The 13,390-nt window shown below is 35.5% G+C and overlaps 1 protein-coding gene across 1 annotated transcript in view; it reads right to left on the bottom strand.

Moving 5' to 3' along the window:
- Positions 1-13,390, bottom strand: part of LOC131992442 (cingulin-like protein 1) — an 83,938-nt gene that overhangs the window by 51,821 nt on the left and 18,727 nt on the right. The window contains exon 2 of the mRNA XM_059358037.1: positions 4,058-4,171. The gene's annotated coding sequence lies outside the window, so the exon portion shown is untranslated. The remainder of the gene's footprint in view (positions 1-4,057; positions 4,172-13,390) is intronic.

Below are 13,390 nucleotides of genomic sequence, written 5' to 3'. Positions count from 1 at the left end.
AAACTGACCCAAAAAGAGACACAAAAAGACTACAAAGAGACACAAACTGACCACATGAGAAACAAAAATACTGACAAATACTGACCAAAAAGAAACACAAAAAGACTACAAGGACCATAAAGAGACACAAAAATACTGCAAAGAGACTTAAAACAACCAAAAATACACACAAAACAACCACAAAGAGACACAAAAAGACCACAAAATGACCCAAAAAGAGAAACAAAAAGACCACAAAGGGACAAATACTGACCACAAAAAGACTACAAGGACCACAAAGAGACACAAAATACTGCAAAGAGACTTAAAACAACCAAAAATACACACAAAACAACCACAAAGAGACCCAAAAAGACAACAAAGAGACACAAACTGACCAAAAAGAGACACAAAAAGACCACAAGGACCATAAAGAGACACAAACTGACCAAAAAGAGACACAAAGAGACCAAAATGAGACACAAAATGACCACTGAGATATGGCTTACTGGAAAGCAAAGTTTTGATCACTGATCCATGAGTTAATGTTAACATGATGTCTGTAGTCTGTGAAGTAGCAGGTCGTTATCGGCTGCTAATGTGATTACCATGCAACATAGCATGTTAGCAGGGTGAAAGGCAGGACCCTTACACACTGGATCTCAGAGAGATAACAATCAGTGTGCTGATGATGAAAGCACAAGGCAGATAAATGGTCCATAAGTTATCATATAATATTTAGTGTGAGAGTTCACTCATACAACACTTGAGCTGTCACTAGTCTGCCTCTCAGACTGTCAGACATAGCAACATGTTGAGTAAAACGGAGGAGAGGGATGAATCACCAGCTGAGAGACGACACAGTGAAGAACAGACAGACAGACAGACAGACAGACAGACAGAGATAGAAGCGGGGGTGAAAAGAGACAGTAAAGTTTGGAGTAGGTGATGGCTAATCAGGTTGTAAGTCTGAACACGTCGGGGTGGCGGTGCTGTTGAGTGAGCGGCTGTGGGCTGAAAGACAACAGAGCCACTGAGTCATCCTGGCAGAACACCATCATCACCCTCATCCTCCCCTTCGTCTCTAGGCCTATGTCTGTCTCTCTGTCTCTCTGTGTCCATGTGACTCAGTCTGAGCGACAAACTGGCACTATGTTCACCGAACCTGAGTCAGTCCTCACTTGAAGGTGTTAATTTGTACCAATTGTTTCCGTGTCAGTTTTTGTGTCCAATATGAATAAATTAGCAGTGAATGCAGAATGCACAGATACAGCATTTATGACCACTTCAGTACCAATATGAAAAGAATTTTATGAATTTCACACATTGGCCACAGAAAGTGAGCGTAAAGTGGGCGTACGATCATTTCTACACAAGGCTCGGCATTTATCAATTTGCACAAGGGTACGATCAGATCTCAGTCTGCTCTCAGCTTGTGTACGCCAATTTGAGTCAGCGTGAAGTCCACACGTCTGAGTCGGAGAATTGATCTTAGACGATTGTATCGATGCCTGGAGCTGATAAAACTCTGTGGTGTTTTGATTTTTAATGGTGACAAACCAAAGCATGTTTAGGCTACATAATTTATCATGAAAACATAATTTAAAATAAAATCACCCTGCGACCGTGAAATTCTTTAAACATAATACTAGCCGAGGATATTAAATGTTGTTGTCTTCTGCTGTTTACCGTTATCCAGCTGGACACCGGAGCGTCAGCGTCTCCTCCACCACCCCTGACTTTAGGGGGGGAAAAAAATCCTCTTTTTGGCCGTATTGCACCCTTCGGTGTGGTAAACTCTCGAGGCGAGCCATCTGAATCAGGTAAATATTATATATATATTATATATATTAGGGCGTGGTATTTAAATGACGCTTGTATCGAGCCACCACATTTATCAACAGCTGATCATTCTCCAGCTGTGATTGGAGAGATACGATCATTTGATAAATCACACGTGAACCTTGTCGTAAGACGAAATATACACTCAGATCTCAGCTCATTTCTACGCTCGTTTGATAAATGAGGGCCACTGTGTTCCTTGGGCTGCCTACTGGCGGCTCAGGGCTGTACGCTTCAATCTGCTCTTCTACAAGCTGTGGGTTAATTGTCCGTTTGAACACCTGACTAATGTTTACATTCCAGAATGAAACATTTACTTCAGCACCTTTTAGCCTTGTATTTAGTCATTTTTTCAGGGGATAGGCCTGTAACGTCAAGGCTAATCTCACTGTTCATTCCAATGAAAGTTGCTTTGTTGCACCTGAAGGCAAAAATGTTCAACTTCTATGCATAAAAATGCTCTGATCTTCTATAGCTCAAAGAGCAAGTGCTCTAAAGACTTCCGTCACCCTAAGTTCTAGAGGTGGGGAAAAATCGATACAGCATAGAATCGTAATATTTTGCGTGGCAATATTATATCGATTCATGGGCACCAAGTATCGATATTGAGCGTTCCGATGAATATACTGGAAAAACTAGACTCACTTTGAGCATTCTGTCTTTTCCAGTCATCAAACTCATTTCACAAACATTTTTAAAGGAGTGTGACATAAGTCATATGAAGGAAATCACTATAACCTACTGACTGATATTTCAACACAGGTCTAGTTGAACTCTTTTTAATAATGGTACATTACTTTCGAAGGCGTCTGAAACATGGCATTTATTTAATGGGAGTGAGTGAACACTGTGGCCTCAGGAGAGATCAACAGTAAGGGAGAGGAGAAGAGAAAGACACAGATTCCCACAGAGAAATGGAGAGAAAAAAAGCATAAAGAGAGTGCTGATAAAAACAAACTGTTAGGAGGAATGCAGTTTAGGCAGTGTTGGGTAATTAGCCCTGTACCCTCTAGCAAGGAATCACGTTTTAAAAACATCAGGTTAAAAAAACCATCGAGTTTCAGCGTCAGCAAAGACAGAAGGACACTTGATGGCTCTGCTGATGATAATCATCTCACTGTTGTTACTGCAGGCGTCATGTTTCAGATTCCAGTGAAGATGCTTTGAAACAGATCCTGTCCACCTTCACTTACAGCTGTACACATTTAACTCATTTAAGAAGAAAGTGTTTCTTCAAACGTGTCCAACTGGAACTTCTTACCTTCAGGTCGTCATCTAATTAACCATTAAATACTGTTTTATTCTGCAGTGTGATGCACCACTCACTACCATGAGGGCTGAATGTAATAAAAAGGAGCCGGAAACTAATAAAGATGACTAATAAAGATAATGATGGTTACTTTTTCAATAGAATATAATTTAATGAGAATTAAATACAATGCAACCTTTACAATAAAACAGTTTATCAAATATTCAATTTAGAATAAAGTATCACCACATGGAAAATTAAATGCAATTAATTGCATCGTTTAAGGTATGGGTCTCAAACTCGCGGCCCGCGGACCAATTGCGGCCCTCCTGGCGATATTTTGTGGCCTCCACCTTGATATGAAAGTTTAATGTGAGTTTTATATGAATGGCCCTTTACCGTGTTGTGTGTGGAAGGTCCCTTTAATTTTTTTTTTTGGTAATTTTGTGTCTTTTTTTGGTAATTTTGTGTCTTTTTAAAAATAATTTTGTGTCTTTTTAAAAATAATTGTGTGTCTTTTTTGGTAATTTTGTGTCTTTTTTAAATAATTGTGTGTCTTTTTTGATAATTTTGTGTCTTTTTTGGTCTTTTATAATGATTTTGTCTTTTTGGGGTCATTTTGTGTCTTTTTTAAATAATTTTGTGTGTTTTTGTAATATTTTTGTGTCTTTTTTAATAATTTTGTGTCTTTTTTAATAATTTTGTGTCTTTTTTTGGGTAATTTTGTATCTTTTTTTCGATCATTTTGTGTCTTTTTTTGGTCATTTTGTGTCTTTTTTTGGTCATTTTTTTGGTCATTTGAGTTTGAGACCCCTGGTTTAAGGTGACGAACTGCAATTAAAACTGTGGGCATTTACCACCATGTTTATTTAAGAAGCATTTTGTTTTAGATTAAAACACTGTCTCTCACACCTGTCAGTGAGATCTGAGCTTGATTTTTAAAAAAACATAATAGATCTCATCATCATCATCATCATCATTATTTACCTGTTGCTCCTCAGTGTCGGGGGATTGTAGGAAGTGAACTTTGTCTTCTATCAGCTGCCGTAGTTTGTCTAGTGAAGCAGGGAAGTCCTCTCTGTTTCTCTGGAACTCTGGAGACTTTAAAGAAAGAGAGAGAGACAGAGTTTTTTGTCAACTTTCATCAGAGTAACCCTCATACAGTAAATCTGCCTCGTGTTTCACAACCAGCAGCTTTGGCAGCAACCTAACACTGCACACTGCAAAAAAGGTGTGTCTAAAAACAAGATAAGAAAACACTTTTAATTACCGTAAATCAAAGAATAGCACAAAACTTCAACTTTTACTGTCATAGACTGTAGGAAATACAGTTTTGCTAATGGAGCCAATTTTGTAAAGCTAATGGAGAAGTACACTGCAGAAAAGGTGTGTCTAAAAACAAGATAAAAACACTAAATCTGAGGGAAATGATCTTGCTGCATGGACAGATAATTTCACTTGACAAGATTTCTTAAATTAAGATTATTAAACCTAGAAATAAGCATGTTGTAAGCTTAAAATTGGTGTATGTAAAAAAAAGTTTTATCTTGTTTTAAGAGTTAATTTCTTATTTTAAGTGTACAACATGCTTTTTTCTAGATTTAGCAATCTAGAAATAAGCATGAAAGTGAAATTATCTGTCCATGCAGGAAGATTATTTCCCTCAGATTTAGTGTTTTTAATCTTGTTTTTAGACACACCTTTTTTGCAGTGCAGGGAGTCTGATCCTATTGGCTACTGATGCAGTGAAAACCCCTTTAAAAATACTCCTTTGTTTTCTTTGATTGCAGATATTAATCTGAAGGACATTTTGCGTGTCCAGAACTAAGGCAACACCCAACTGGCAAAACATCCTCCTCTGATTGTTGAACAAACTTTTTCATTGGTGTGGAATGGAGAGAAACAGGAAGGGTTGCCCTCCTCGGAGAGCAGCTCACTGCAGCACAGAGACAATGTCCTAAATACCAGCACACAACCTATCCCCATATTAGATTCAGTGGACTAAAGTTAGTCACTAGTCAGTCAGAATCAGACAGACAGAGAATTCTGATTGGATTAAAAAGGTATGGACAGTTTGAAGCACTCAAAGTATGCCAAAGAACAATTACGACAGAAGAAAACAGATTAAAATAATGACGTTGCTGCAAAAAAAGCTATAAATTCTAAAGTCTGGGGCAGAAAAAATGATCGCTCGATCTTGGCTCAAACCGCTGCCTCCCACACTTTCTCAATGGCGAGAGATGTTAACGTACATGATGGAAAAAATAAATTCAAAGCTCCATCTGAAGTTATTTGCTTATTTTAAATTACAAGAGCAATAAGGTGCCTTGCTGAGTAAATTATAAATCATTTTACGTATTTAATTTTTTTCCCTCTGTGTTACCATCATCTACAGTTTGTAAACTGCAAAAAAGGTGTGTCTAAAAACAAGATAAAACACTAAATCTGAGAGAAATGATCTCGCTGCATGGACAGATAATTTCACTTGACAAGATATCTTAAATTAATATTATTAAATCTAGAAAAAAGCATGTTGAACACTTAAAATAAGAAAATAACTCTAAAAACAAGATAAATTATTTAACATTTCTAAATCTAAAGTTTTTTTTATCTTTGTAAGAAACAAATAATTTGCAGTGCACTCTGCTCGGGCCAGTTCATCACTGCTTGCAGCTTTAATTTATCTTGTTTTAAAAGTTATTTTTTTTATTCTAAGTGTTCAATATGCAAGAAATCTTGTCATTATCTGTCCATGCAGTGAGATAATTTCCCTCAGATTTAGTGTTTTTATCTTGTTTTAGACACCCCTTTTTTGCAGTGTACATTTGTTTGGCGAAATGTGATTTACTGTGCATTTTCTGACGATGTAATATTATCATGATATTGTCAAGCTTGAATAAAGATTTTGTTAAAAAAAGATCCAAAAACTGAATGCATCATACACATCCTCGACCAGCTCAGAAGATCCTTTACAGTTTCAAGGTGGGCATCAACTCAGTATCACACTAAATTTTCCTGAATTATGGTGTTGAATAAGGGCCAGAAAAGTGTCTTTGAAAAATATTATGATGTCACAGTAAAGTTGACCTTTGACCTCCTAAATATAAAATGTCATTGCTGTATCCCATTAGACATTATTTTTATATGTATATGTATATTTATATTTGGTCATGATAAGAGTAGGAATGCATGAGTTATGTCCAAAAACATAACACATGATGTCACAGTGACATTCACCGTTAACCTCTTAAATCTAATCCAATTCATCCTTGAGTCCAAGAAGACGTTTGTGCCAAATTTGAAGATATCCTACCAAGATTTTTTTGAATATTGGTTTCACAAAAATGGGATGGCTGTGAGGTCACAGTGCAATGTCTTTGACCTTTGAGTCCAAAATTTAATCAGTTCATCCTTGAGTCCAAGAGGATGTTTGTGTCAAAGTTAAGAAATTATCTCAAAGTGTTTCTGAAATAACACATTCAAGACAATTGGATGGTTGTTAAGGACTCAGAGCAGTGTTCTTGACCTTTGACTCCAAAATATTAACAGTTCATCCTTAAGTCCAAAATTTGAAAAAAAGCATTCACAAAAATTTAATGTTTACTTTAGCAAACACCTTTTTTTTAAACAAAAAAGTATTTTTTTGTTTTTACAGTTGTTCGGATTAACCGCCCCTCAATATTTTTGTCAAATTATTTGATTCAACACATTCAAGAATAATATATTATAATATATATTTTAAATAATATATATAGGGCATAGGGTAAGGCAGGTCTGAAAAGGTGGGCTTATCATTTGTCATTTATTTTATTTTGACTAACATTGACTGCTAAAAATATGATAAAAACAATATAGAAAGAAACCAAATCCAACCTTTACAGTTCCACCTAGCTTGAAATGAACTACTGTCCTTACTCGGGGAGTGCAGTTTGTCAGATGACATGTTCTTTAGAGGGATTGTGTCCTGGAGCCATTTCTACCTGACAGCGTGTCAAATGGAAGGTCATGTAAAAACATGGCCCTTGACTAGTGTTTACTTTGATGGATTATTCTCTGTGAAAGGTGGTTCATGGTTCAAATCTGATGCAAAATGAATGGCAGCAGACCAAGTACAGCCACAAAGTCGGCACTGCAAAAAATGGATGTCTAAAAACAAGATAAAAACACTAAATCTGAGGGAAATGATCTTGCTGCATTGACAGATAATTTAACTTGACAAGATTTCTTAAATTAAGATTATTAAATCTAGAAATAAGCATGTTGAACGCTTAAAATAAGAAAGTAACTCTTAAAACAAGATAAATTAAAGCTGCAAGCAGCGATGAACTAGCCCGAGCAGAGTGCACTGCAAATTATTTGTTTCTTACCAAGATTAAAAAAACAACTTTAGATTTAGAAGTGTTACATAATTTATCTTGTTTTAAGAGTTATTTCTTAAACTGAAGGGAATCGCAAATAAACCCATAAAAATACTACGTGATGTTGCTTTAAATATCAAAGTAAGCGCTTTACACTGTAAAAAATGTTTGTAGAAATTAAAGTCAAATTACATTAGAAATAGGGCGTGAAACAAAAATTGTATATCACCGTAGTAAACACTTTTAATTACTGTAAATCAAAGAAGACCACAAAACTTCAACTTTTACTGTCATAGACTGTAGGAAACACAGTTTTGCTGTAAAAATATAATATTTTCATGTAAAGCTAATGGAGAAGTACACTGCAAAAACAGGTGTGTCTGAAAACTAGATAAAAACATTAAATCTGAGGGAAATTGCTGCATGGACAGATAATTTCACTTGACAAGATTTCTTAAATTCAGAGTAATACATCTAGAAATAAGCATGTTGAACGCTTAAAATAAGAAATTAACTCTAAAAAAACAGGATTAATGATCTAACTTCTTCTTTACTTCATCTTTTTTATCTCAGTAAGAAACAAATAATTGTCAGTGCACTCTGCTCGGGCCAGTTCATCGCTGCTTGCAGCTTTAATTTATCTTGTTTTAAGAGATAATTTCTAATTTTAAGCGTTCAACATGCTTATTTCTAGATTTAACAATCTTAATCTAAGAAATCTTGTCAAGTGAAATTATCTGTCCATGCAGCAAGATCATTTCCCTCAGATTTAGTGTTTTTATCTTGTTTTTAGACACACTTTTTTTTGCAGTGTGATATCTACAATGACTGGTAAGTAAAACTCAAAAAACTCAAAAACCTAAATGTTACTTCTTAAAGCAAAAAGTGGAGTAAACCTTCAATATTTTTTACTTTGTTTCAGCAGTTAAATGTCTAAGTGCTCCATAGTAGAACATTAGAAATGTTCGATATTGTTCTGAGATATTGGTAACCACAGTACAGTTCTGCCTACTGAACAGACTCTCAGCAGGTAGAAGCTTCCCACCCACCACTGTTTGAAAGCAGCCACAGAGGGCCATTGTGAGACTGAGCTGAAACAACAAACCCGGGTGGCGCATATTTATGTTGTTATCTTAAAGGAGGAAATCAATCTTCATACACACACATATATATATACAATCTACAGATGGACAGCAGGCAATTAATTCCCCTACTCGCTATACAATGGATGCATAACAACGTGAGTGGGCTGGGCGTTCATGACACACCGAGTCTGTGTTGTCTGATTAAATGCAATCAAAACAAGCCCATTGTGTTTTAATCCCTCTGAAAAAAGATAACATGCATCAACAGGAGTTTCAGGGAGCAGAGAGGAATTTCTAGTTGTTAAAAGGATGATGGAGGTAAGATTTAATCTGAATATACAGTATTTAAGTAGTATGTGACATTGTGGACCCCACAAAAAAAAAATCTCATTTTAAAGTAAAATGATGCCTGATGAACGTGGGATGCTTTAATTCTCGCCTTGTTACTGTACAACCCCGTCTCCTTTAAATGATGTTTATATACTGCTCATTTGTTTTCCTAATTGCGTTTCCCACCAAAAGATAATTGGGAAAACAAATTAGTAGTATATAAACTTAATTTCTAGGAGACGGGGTTATACTGTCAGAAAAACATAACCTGTAGTTCTGCAAGCTTTTAAATGAAGTAAAACATTCATGCACAACTACAAATGCTGCTACCTCTAAAATTTTGAAAAACACAGTAAAAAACAAACAAAAAAGCCTTTGACAAACATCATTTCCCAGTAGCCCGAGACCTTTGCAGAGCTCAATGTCATAGCTCGACTAAAGACGCCGGTTGAGGTTGGGCGTGTTTACTTGAGACAAGTCTATAATTACAGCAGAGAAGTTTAAACAGCAAAGATTTCAACTAAATATTCGGAAAAAATAAAACTTTATACGAGGGCTTTGGTGAATTCCTTGGATATGGGTAGAGTTACAGTGTATTGTCACGATAAGTGACACTATGTCAATATGACCGGTCGCTATTTTAAAGTGTGAAACAGAAGTATTTCATTAGGGTTAGGTACCAAGCTACATGTTTAAGGTTACTGTATTTGCAACACATTGGCACACACTGTAAAAAATGTCTGTGGATTTTATGTTGAAAAACTGCTAAAACACGACAGTAAAAAAACGTGAAATGATAAATGACTTAATTCAGTTTCAGTAAAAAAATGTAAAATGATAAATGAGTTAATTCAGTTTCAGTAACAATGAAACAATGTAAATGTATATTTCAGTCAAAACAGTATTTATTTATTTATTTTTTTTACAGTTTTTTTGTTTTTTGAAAAATACATTACTCCACTCTAAAATACACTGGTACCATGTGTGTAACAAAAAATATACTGTAATATATATACAAGCCATCACTGTAATTTTTGCATTTATCTTTTGTAAAAAATACTTTTTAGTCACTGTTAAATGTACTAAACACCATATCTCTAAATAAATATACTGTAATATTTAATGGTAAAATCTTTAAGTTATGCTGCATTTATAAAGTATTTTCTTGTCAATTGTATGGCAAAACAGCGTTTCTTTTGATGGAAAAACGTTTATTTATACGGTAACAAATGGAATGAAATGGCAATCATAAACCTTAAATCAACAGTGCCAATAACTTTTTACCGCAGTATTAAAAAAAGTTGCACCGTATTGCACCGTAAAACAACAGTTTTTTTTTTTTTACAGTGCACACGAATGGGACTACAGCACCAGTCTCCCAGTATCTGTAAAGCCAAGGTTTGTTGTAGTGATTCTTACATTCTCAAATTGTAAAAATATGTACCCTATAGACAGGAAAAAATATATATTTTAGTCGACTTAAATGTGCATCATAGCCTGTTCATACATCTTAAAAAAGCTAATTTTGGCCAGTTTTTTAAACGAAGCTTTGTAAAGATCGTCTATAGTCGTCTATAGACAAGTTTCCTCTTGCTGAGGTTTTCAGACAAAAATATTTACTAAAATAACCCACAACTTTGGCCTGAAAAATGAAGTTAAAGCTAGCTAAAGTTGAGTATGCTACGTCAACTAATGTGTGTAAAATGCCAGAGTGCATTGCGTTCACGGAGTTGGAAATAACATAACAAGTCCCCCTGTTTTCAGTAGTTAACATTAGCTGACAAACTTATCAGCAAGCTATTCCAATGGAAATATTTGGTCAAGACTTCAATACTAAAACTAATAAATCACATTTTGCAAACTTCCTCAATACCAAAACTTCAAAAGGAACCACTTTTATAACTAAGTAAGTACTTGTCTATTGTTTAGCAGTAAAGCTTTAAAAAGACACGTTATATTCCTGTTCTGAGGCTATTTAATAACTTGTTACTCAGCTGTAAAAGTTGTCTAAAGTACTCACTGCAGGACTTGAAGTGTTCATGATGACAGACAGACTCAAAACTAATTTCCTGACTGAGTTCAGACCACAGGGGGTTCCTGTGTGTGTTTGTGTGTGTTAGTGGGTGGGCTGCACTACTGTGTACATGGAGATGACCCTAACTACAACCTCCCCACTGACCAGAATGGACGAGAGAGAGAGAGAGAGAGAGAGAGAGAGAGAGAGACAGAGAGAGAGAGAGAGAATGTGAGCGCGCTGGTTAATATCCGGCTAAAGTTGTCAGGATTTCTATGGTTGATTGATCAATTTACTCAACCTCTTACTGTGTGTGTGTGTGTGTGTGTGTGTGTGTGTGTTCTTGTACTTCCTACAGAGTGAGGACCGGAACACGTTTCAACCAACAGAGTGAGGGCATTTTTGTGAAGTGAAGACTTTTTGGCCGGTCCTCACTTGTTTGAGGGTTGTGACTTTGTTTTAGGGTTAAGGTTACAATTTGGTTTATGTTAGGGTTAGGGTTGGGCATTTAGTTATGATGGTGAAGGTTAGGTTAAGGGTTAGGGTAAGGGGCTAGGGAATTCACTATTCCAATGAGGACCCTCACAAAGATAGAATTACAAGTGTGTTTGTGTGTGTGTGTGTGTGTGTGTGAAAGAGGAAAGAGAGAGAGAGAGAGAGAGAGAGAGAAGAAAACACATAAGCTACAAATGAAGGAAAGAGTCATCAGCTTTTGCAAAAAGTAAATGTTCAAATTGTTTTGTTCCAAAAAGTTCCACTAAATTGGAACAAAACTGAAGCAAGTGAACACCAGACTGAAAAAAATAACTCTATGGATAGAGAATGTGTCTTAGCCCCAGACGACATATTAAGTCCTGATTATGAAACCCAATATAAACAAACCAACAATGTGTATTTAACCCAGTCATCAAGTCCATGCAAGTCAGCGCTAAGGAATAATAAATGATGACTAAACTGAGGTTAAGTTGGATCACAATAGTTCCACTCCTCACCCTCACCCCCCCACCCAAGTCGCAGGAGTCCTAATTCCCCACCCCAGGGTGTGTCTAGGTGGGGCCTGATGACTGTGGCAGGTGGCCAAGTCAGACACACCTTGATAAGCAGGCAGGTATGAGGAGGGCGGAGCCTTACAGCTCTCACTCCCCTTTTGTTGACTTTGTTCCTTTCAGGCCTTGTTTCTGTCTCTTTATCTCTGTCTTTCACACACATGGGCACACACACACAAAGTTTTATGTAACGAGATTAACAGTCTAAAGCCTTGCCAGATGCTGCAACTATCATTACACTCCAAAATACATTTTGTAACAAGTGTGTGACAGAACAAACAACCTGGTACTGTTGATTTAGCTATTCTGTGGAACTAAATGTAGTTTGTCTGGAGGGAAACATTAAAATCTAAAGGGTTTATTCTCAGGAGATTAGACAATTTCAGGACAAGTGGTACATTTTATTATTGGCCATGTGTACTATTCTTCACTGCAATATTCAAGTTTAAGTACTGTACATTTAATAACACACCGTTTTTTATTCATAAACACTGACGTCCATGTAGGGGTGTGCCATATGTGTCGTCCATGATAATACCGGAATATTTTTTATATGATAAAAAAAAACTGCATATTGCAATAATGGCAACAATCCTACTTCTCGACGTAGTGACGTCAAAATAAGAAAAAAATGTTTAATCATGTTTTTTATGTTAATCTTGATATGAAACTAACTAAAGCTGTCAGCTAAATGTAGTGGAGTAAAAGAATAAAGTGACATAAATGGAAATACACAAGTACATTCCACCACTGACATTTGCAGTATTATTTTTTGTTATTTTCTAAAACTTCCATTTTGCAATGAAAAGCCAAGAGTAGGTTTTTTTGTATCTGGCAACTATTGAGATTTGCACTTTACACTAAAATTTAGATTTATGGTTGATATTTATTTTGTTGTATGTTTTTTATTTATACAGACTTGAAAATAATAATTTAAAAAAATCAAATTTTCTATACATTTTTCAATATTTTGTCATATCTTCAAGAAAATCATTATTGCAAAAAAAATTGATTTTTTTTTTACATTTTTATATAGCTTTATATTATTTTAGGGCCATATCGCCCACCCCTTTGCTGAAGAGCTATGCACTAGAAACTGCTGAAAAATCAAAACAATGAGCATAAAAAAGGCTAAAATGCTCAGAAAAATAGGATAAAAAAGGACTCTGAAAAACTGAAAAAATTTGTCAGAAAAACTGAATAAAATTAGTCAGAAAAACAGGTTAAAAAATATCACTCTGAAAAAATGAAAAAAATAGTCAGAAAAACAGGTCAAAAATGACTCTGAAAAACTGAAAAAGAAATGAGTCAGAAAAATAGAAAAAAATTAGTCAGAAAAACAGGAAAACAAATTAGTCAGAAAAACAGGCAAAAAAAATGACTCTGAATAACTGAAAAAAATAGTCAGAAAAAGAGGGGGGGGGGGGATGACTCTGGAAAACAGAAAAAAATGAGTCAGAAAACAGGAAAAAAATATTAGTCAGAAA

Source organism: Centropristis striata, chromosome 19 (assembly GCF_030273125.1).
Source record: "Centropristis striata isolate RG_2023a ecotype Rhode Island chromosome 19, C.striata_1.0, whole genome shotgun sequence".
Classification (NCBI taxonomy): Eukaryota; Metazoa; Chordata; class Actinopteri; order Perciformes; family Serranidae; genus Centropristis; species Centropristis striata.
This window is presented reverse-complemented; position numbering and strand designations above follow the sequence as displayed.